Source organism: Tinamus guttatus, unplaced genomic scaffold (genome assembly GCF_059628265.1).
Source record: "Tinamus guttatus ecotype Peru unplaced genomic scaffold, ASM5962826v1 Tinamus_guttatus_pri_ptg000858l, whole genome shotgun sequence".
Lineage (NCBI taxonomy): Eukaryota > Metazoa > Chordata > Aves > Tinamiformes > Tinamidae > Tinamus > Tinamus guttatus.
This window is the reverse complement of record NW_028289392.1, coordinates 233,936-242,033: the sequence shown is the minus strand read 5'-3', so window position 1 is coordinate 242,033 and position 8,098 is coordinate 233,936. Positions and strand designations below refer to the sequence as shown.

The following is an 8,098-nucleotide window of genomic DNA, read 5'->3' as shown; positions in this document are numbered from 1 at the left end:
TAGAAGCTTTTGCACAGCTGATAATGAAAGGACGATCTTGGGCAGTGGAAATAGCAGGATTTGCACCCAGTTTTATTGTTGTGCCATTGGCTGCAGAATACCTACAGTGGGCTTTACAGAACTCTGTGCCACTTCAAGTTGCCCTCTTGGACTATCCAGGGCAGGTTAGAGTCCACCTGCCACCCCATCGTTTTATGGCCGCGGTCAAACTTGGACAGTTTGAGGAGCGCCCTCCTCGGAGATCCCCACCGCCGGTTAAGGGAGTGACTATGTTTACGGATGCCGGAAGGAGATGACAGAAGTCAGCATTAACCTGGAAAGAGGGAGACGTCTGAAAGGAGGTGGTGCTATTGGACTTTAGTGGTTCCACTCAACAACTAGAATTACGTGCTGTCATCACGGCTTTTCAGCGCTGGCTGGATCAGGCCCTGAATGTGGTCTGTGACTCCCTGTATGTAGTAGGTATTGTTCAACGCATGGAACGCGCAATTCTGAAAGAAGTTGGCGATGCAGCTCTGTCTGTCCTCTTCAAAACACTCTGGCTCACACTCAACATACGCGAGGCACCATATTTTATTACACATATTCGGAGTCACATGAATTTACCAGGTGAGCTGTCTGAGGGAAACCAATGGGCAGATCGGCTGGTAGCTCCAGCATGGACGGGCCCCACGCCGGATAAGTTTCAACAGGCTCAGCGTTCCCATCAATTTTTCCATCAGTCTGCTAAGGTGCTACGACGACAATTTAACCTGACAGATGCTGCGGCATGAGGGATTATACAAACTTGCCCTGATTGTCAGCAATTCACGGGTGGCTGCCCGACTGGGGTGAATCCCAGAGGTACCGGTCCGTTGGAACTGTGGCAAACGGACGTTACCCATATACCAGAGTTTGGCAGACTAAAATATGTCCATGTGTCGGTCGACTGCTTTTCTATGGCCGTCTGGGCCACGGCACAGACGGGTGAATCCAGCAAATCTGTTCAACGCCACATGCGGGTGGCTATGGCAGCATTGGGAGTCCCACAAAGGGTAAAAACTGATAATGGGTCTGGCTATGTTGCACGAGGGACACAAGAGTTTTTCCATCTTTGGGGCATAGAGCATGTTACGGGCATTCCACACTCCCCTACTGGGCAGGCCATAGTGGAACGTATGAACCAAACGCTGAAACGCCAGCTTCAAAAACAAAAAAGGGGGAGAATTGGGAATTATGCCTGCAGAGAGATTGGCAAAAGCAATATATGTTTTAATTTTTTTTGAGACTACCCCATGATAGCCTAGTCCCTCCGATGGTCAAACATGGCTGGGCTGGGCTAAAGGGAGCCCTGACAGAAGTAAAATCAGGCCCGTGTAAGGTGATGCTGAGAGACTGGAACATGGGAAAATGGACAGGGCCTTTGGACTTGATAACCTGGGGAAAAGGGTATGCTTGTGTCGTTACAGATACTGGAACCAGATGGGTGCCAGCGAAGTGGGTGAGACCTTGGCTGGAAGCAAACTCGCATACATCAGACGTAGCAGGCAAGCAACCGGTACCCTAGCTGTGGAAAGTGTGAGCCTGCAAAAGGAAAACATGGGAGGAAGAAGTGTTACTGTTATTATTAGCTGTATATTGTGGCTTTTAGGAGCTAATGTTACTTTTAACGCTATTATAGGAGCTGATGCTGCTTTTAACGCTAATGGATATGTTATGCTTCTTAGGCGGATTGTTAATTATACCCAAATTAAGAGTTGTTGGCTTTGTGGGACAGCAGATCAATTTGATGCACTGGTGTTAGGTATTCCTCTAAGCAACTGGACAGACCTGAATCCGTATAGCCTACTCAATACGTCATATCAGTGTACACAGGAGAATGTCGCAATGGAAGGAAAGCCCTTTATACTTCAATTGGTTAGTAACACGGTGCCTTATATATATTATAACTTATCAGGCCCGAATCTAGGCACCTTTCAAAACAAAACAGGCCATCGGACGACCATAAAGCTTAAATTGAACCATAGCGGGGATATAAATTCTGCAAGTAGCTATTCTGTGGGAGTAGGAGACCAACACTGGAAGAGCCACCACGAATACATATCTAATATTGATCAGTCCGGAAAAATACTCACGGATGTCCAAGACATTTGGGATCACACAAAGATTTTGCATAAAGTCACAGAGGATGAGGGTCTGTCATGGTTGGACAATTTATTAAGTGGATGGGGAATTTCGGGATGGTTTCGCTCGTTATTTAGAAGTGCTGGAATGGTGTTGTTGATTCTATGTTGCATTCTGCTAGTTGTGCCTTGTTTATTGAAATGTGTATCCAATATGATTGAGAATGCTGTAAAGAAGGTTTGGCTGGTTCAAGAACAAAAAGGGGGAATTGTGGGAGTATATCGAAGTAACAGAGGCTTCCTGATAGAAGACGGATACGAAGAGCCGGACTAAGACCAAGGCGAAAAGATCGTGGGAAAGTCACCAGCTGGAAGATCACAGAAGTAGGAGAGGAAGAACCTGTAAACAAGCTTATCAGTGCAGAATAGAGGACTGTGTGTGGGCCAATCATGTAAACGCGTGCCCCGATATCTACAGCCAACCTAGTACGGTAGAAGACGCGTGGACAGTAGTATGTAACCAATCGCCATGTAAGTGTACGCGTGGCTAGATGACTTAACAGAAATGTAGTAGATAAATAGAGCGCTGTAACGCGAATAAAGTGATTTCTGTTAGACTCATATTGAAGCCTTCAGGAGTTGTGTCTGGCCTCCCGCATTTGGGGTGACTTTTTAGCTTTGTTTTAAAAATGGAATGACAAAATACTTTAAAAGATCCATCTGCTGGACTTATTTTTCAATAGCACTATCACAAGTTGTGCAAAATGCACACTGTGAAGCAAAGACTACTTGAGGATCCTCTGTGATTTCATGCATATAAGGATCCTTGGGGATATGTCCTTCCCCAGCCACAAAGCCAGAATACTAATTACTATAGGACAACTTGCAAAGAATAAAACAAATGTATTGTAAAACTTTAAAATTCAAAAAGTCAGCGAAGAGGCCCAGAGGGAAAAAAAAATGTACATCAGCTCTATCAAATTAAATCACTCTGAAATAAATTCAGTGTTTCCAAAAGAGAAAATAATATACAGATCTCAAACGCAAAAGACATAAGAAATTAGCTAAGATTTCGGTTGAATGCTACAAGTATTACATTAACTTTTATAAAGCTGAAAAGTTGCAACCAGCTTGATAGTTATCTTTCTCTATATGCACATGCCTCTACATACATATATTTGCCTAGCTGTAAGGTAAAAAAGATCATGCCACAAAACTACCATTATATGGGCTGGTGTAAATTCTTTTAAATTACACTCTTAATGAGGAACAATAGGGCTAGGAAAACAGACCTATGATGGATGTTTTCAAAAACATTAATTAAATGCAACTGGTCATCAAAGCTACAAATTTGTTTGGCATCTTGGTTCTCGATTGGAAATCTTGTGAAATTCTGTATCTACTCTCTAAGAAAATTTGCTATGACATGTAATGGTAGAATTTGGGCCTTCATTTCCAACAGAAAAAAAAAAAGGCATTTTTTAAAAAGTTTTTTTTTGTGATATATTGAGGAAGGGGATATTTTAACTCTTCAGACTCAGGTGTGCAGACTCTTGCACACCATCCTGAGTTAGACCTGCCTACTTACTTTCATACCTAATTGCCATTAAAAAATAAATGTACAGAAAACCTTACAGAAGAGGAAAGCTAGAAAAAGTGAGCAAAAGTGAGCTGGAAGAGCAATTAAAATTAATCACTACCACATAAAAAGAAAGAAAGAAAAAGAAGTGAAAATTAAGTTGTTTTCCCTCATGTATCAACAGTTATTTACACCCAGGCTTCATTATCTACTCTCCCCTCCAAAGCAATCTCCCTGCCTTTGGCATTGGAGAGATTGGGGCTCCACACAATATAACAGGTTGAGCTATCGGTCCCAATCCCTCCCGCTCCTAAAAGGATTAGGAATACAATATGGTGTAACAAATGGTTGTGAACAAGCAAGATGGTACACCTGGACCTCACCAAAAATAATCAGTGCACTGAAGAGCCTCCAAACGGGTTTTCTTCTCTCTTTCACTGCTGCTGAGGTAAAAGGAATCTATAATCCAGAATTAAAAATAAATACAAAAGTCACCCATGCTTTGACATGTTTAAAAATTACTAATAACTTGGAAGTTAAAAAGAAGTAAATCAAAATAAAAGGTTTTCCTCGCTGTATGTTTTTCCCCCCCTTCAAGAGAAACCACTAAAAAGGAATAATCCCATTAAACTACTGTCAGTAGTTCCTAATGACATATTTCACTTTACTAAATATACTTTCACTGTTTAATTTTATGTAGAAGCTTTTTTTTTCCTTTCTTTTTTTTCTCCCCCTCCAATAAACATATCCCATGTAATCTTTTTTTTTTTTTTTTTCCTCCTTCTTCTCTAAATGGAACATAAAGCAAATGGTCTGGAATGGGAGATGATAAAAAATCTAATAAAAAAGTAACAGCATTTATTAATTTTGTATAAGTTTTCCTCCACCCTAGAGATTCCTTGGAGGGGAAGAGCCTGTCTGAGTTTCAGCACACAGTGCCACAGGCACAAAGTGAGAGAAACTAAACAAGCACATCCTGAAGGGAGATAAAACACCTGCAGCACCAAATGACCTACTATATACCCCACTTCCAGGGTTTTGATGTTATAATTTGTTAATTTCAGGAAAAAAAAAGACAATTACCAACAGTTTTAGTTTGTTCTAGCAGAACTATTGAACTTTTTTTTCAGTTTTTTATCAAAAATGACATATATTGTTCAAAAGAGCTGTGTGTTTTCAAAAGATTCCAATCCCAAACAAATTTGCATGACAAAGTGTCTGCTAGATCCATTTCCTTATTACCTGAAGGAGCAATGTGTGTTATTAGAACAGTACTAAACTATTTAAGGATAACGCAGCTTACATTTGGTATGTGAATACCTATGCATTAAAGTTAATATTTTCTACCTCACTGCACAGTAAGCAAAAGATAATTTTATTGAAATATGCATTTCATGGTATGAATTGTTGGGTCCGGTTTTCGAATCAATGGAGAAAGAGGCAAACACCATCGATATATTGTGCTTTTTAATAATAGGAGAAATATAATAAGTATTACCAGCTAGCTGGGGTCCGGGCTTTCCCACGCAGGGGTCACACCACGGACCCCGACCGCTTCGGTCGTCCCTCTTTTATACCGTTCTTACCCCAAAAATGTTCCCCCTCCCGTTTTCCTGTTCTGCTTTCATGTCAATGTTATCTATATTTTATTGCTGACTGGGACCTCTGGATAAGCAACCCCTTCATGCAGAACGTCCTGACCTGCCATATATCAGGAGTCCTTGCAGATAGGTAACCCCTCCATGCAGAGCCACCTGTCTTGCCAATTATCAAGAGTCCTTGCACTTTGAGACTAAGTATTGACTAGCTTATTAGTATACTCTACATTAACTATTTAATCCCTACATTCCCCCCTTTTTCTTTTGTTCATATCAGAGAACCCTTTCTCGATTCTTCTGAGTTTGTCGCATAAGCATTATATGCATAGAATTAACTCGATTTGTAGCTTTTTCCATAACCCCCATTACACATTTCCATATTATACAGATACACAGTAACAGCAATAACAGAATTACAAATACGCGCAATCCTTCTTTTATCAGTCCTGATATCCACCCACGTAACCCTCCAAACAATGACTCTAGCCATCCGTCCATCAGTCCTTCTTCCCGTGTTATCTTCTGAGCATGTTCCTTGAGCCAGCGCAATTGTTGGTGAATCGATTGGCCATGATCAGATGGTTAAAACAACAAAGTCCTTCAAACTCTTCACATCCATGCCCATGCGCGAAGAGCAAAAAGTCTATAGCCGCCCTATCCTGTAGTAGTGCATGTCGCAGGCTGTTCTGATCGAGCAGGAGTTGTTCCAATACCTCGGTTGTCACATTTGCTTGCTTCTCACTCCAACAGGCTAACTTTGAAAGTTCCCTTAATGCATTTCCTGCTGCGGCTCCTGGTACAAAGATAGCTAAGGTGACCCGCGCAGTTACAGATATTAATTGTACATTATCATTACATTCCAGTGTTAAACCAAGGGAACGCTTTTGCCTTCTTTGTTCCTGCTTCATAGTTAACAACTTAGCTCTAGATGGGGCTATCATTGCCAGTTGCCCTAAATAACACGGTCCCCCATAGGCATTCTTAGGTATTCCCTGCCATGCTCTATCCCCACAAATTAAAAACACTCCATCTGGCAAGGCCTTAGCAGTATCATTATTCCATAGTAAATCTGTACTCTTATGTACCTGTCCTGATGGATCCCCCCCATATGCTCCTAAGGGTAATCCCGCAGGGAATTGTTGTTGTAACCTGTCGACTGTCCCATTTGTCCCACAGAATGTCCCGTTTGCATATATGGGACCGCTACCACCTGGGCTGTTTCTCGCTTAGTGGGGAAGGCCTCCACCCACCCCAAAAATGTGTCTACTAATACCAATAAATATCTATCCTACTCCCAAATTCTCTGCCCATACTTCTGGGAGTTCCCTCATCCATTTTTGAGTTTCTGGTCCAATTTCTTCCTTCCTCTCCTTATACAGTCTATATTCTTCCTCTAATCTAACGGTCAGGACCTGTATCAGTCGTCCTTCTCGGTCACTGATTTTTATTCCATCATCCTCAAAATATATCCTTACCCCTAATTTAGTTAAGAGATCCCGGCCCATTAAGGGTACCGGACTCTCCGGTATATACAAGAAAGAGTGTGTGATTTGTCTATTAGCTACATCTACTTTCCTTTCTGATGTCCACCGATACCCCTTACTCCCATTTACCCCTTGTACTCGAGTTTTCTTTGTCGATAGTTTCCCCGCTGCTTCATTTACCACTGAATATTCAGCCCCTGTATCTACCAGAAATTTTACACATTTCCCTTCCATTTCTAATTCTATCCAAGACTCGGGGAAGGGTTCCGAGTCCCGGCCCCTTCAGTCGCTATCTTCATTTGCCACCAGTACTCTAGGTGGCCCCCTTTCTCCTTTCTCCAGACACTCATTTTTCCAATGTCCTTTCTTTTTGCAAATTGCACATTGATCCTTTCCTAACTGTACCTCAATTCCTCTGGGGGGTGACGGTCCCCTTCTTTGCCTCCCTGACTTTTCTCCTGCTTCAAAAAATCTCCTAGCCATTTCCCTTTGATTTCTCCGATTTTCTTTTGCCTGGTATTCCCGATCTTCCCTCCTCATTCTTTCCTGTTTTTCTTCTGGAGTCTCCCTGTTGTTATATACCTTTTCTGCTACCTTTAAAAGATCCTGTAAAGTTTGCTCCCCCAACCTATCAATCTTTTGCAATTTCTTTCTTATATCCGGGGCAGCTTGATTTACAAATGCCAAGATGACAGCTGCCCGATTCTCTTCCTTCATAGGATCTAAAGGAGTGAATTGTCTAAACGCCTCTAATATTCTCTCTAAGAAAGCGGCAGGGTTTTCCTCGGCTTCCTGCCTGACAGCATTTACTTTAGCTAAGTTAGTAGGTTTACGCGCCGCCGTCCGCAACCCTGCCATCAACGTTTGCTGGTATGTTCGGAGATGCTCCCTACCTTCAGGTTGTTCAAAATCCCACGGTGGTCTTACCAATGGGAATCCCTCATCGATAAGGTTCTGCTGCACGGTGGGTCTCCCGTCCTCTCCCGGCACCAACTTTCGTGCCTCGGTCAGGATCCTCTCATGCTCTTCGGTCATAAACAACACTTTTAAAAGCTGCTGACAGTCATCCCAGGTAGGGTTATGTGTAAACAAGATGAATTCTAATAAATCAATCAACGCTCCCGGCTTCTCGGAAAAAGAGGGGTTTTGACTTTTCCAATTATACAAGTCACTAGAAGAGAATGGCCAGTATTGATACATACGCTGTCCCTGAGGCCCTGTTGTTCCAATTGCTCTAACTGGGAAAGCTTAAGAGGTGCTTGACACACCTCCCTCGTCTCCCCTTTGGTGCGCGCTGGGCCCCTGTCTTCCCCTCCCTCCCTCCTTTGATCACTA

General features: G+C 42.5%; 1 pseudogene; it reads right to left on the bottom strand.

The window, feature by feature from the left end:
• Positions 1-5,552: 5,552 nt before the first annotated feature.
• Positions 5,553-6,220, bottom strand: LOC148591353 (endogenous retrovirus group PABLB member 1 Env polyprotein-like; annotated as a pseudogene).
• Between the last annotated feature and the right edge of the window lie 1,878 nt (positions 6,221-8,098).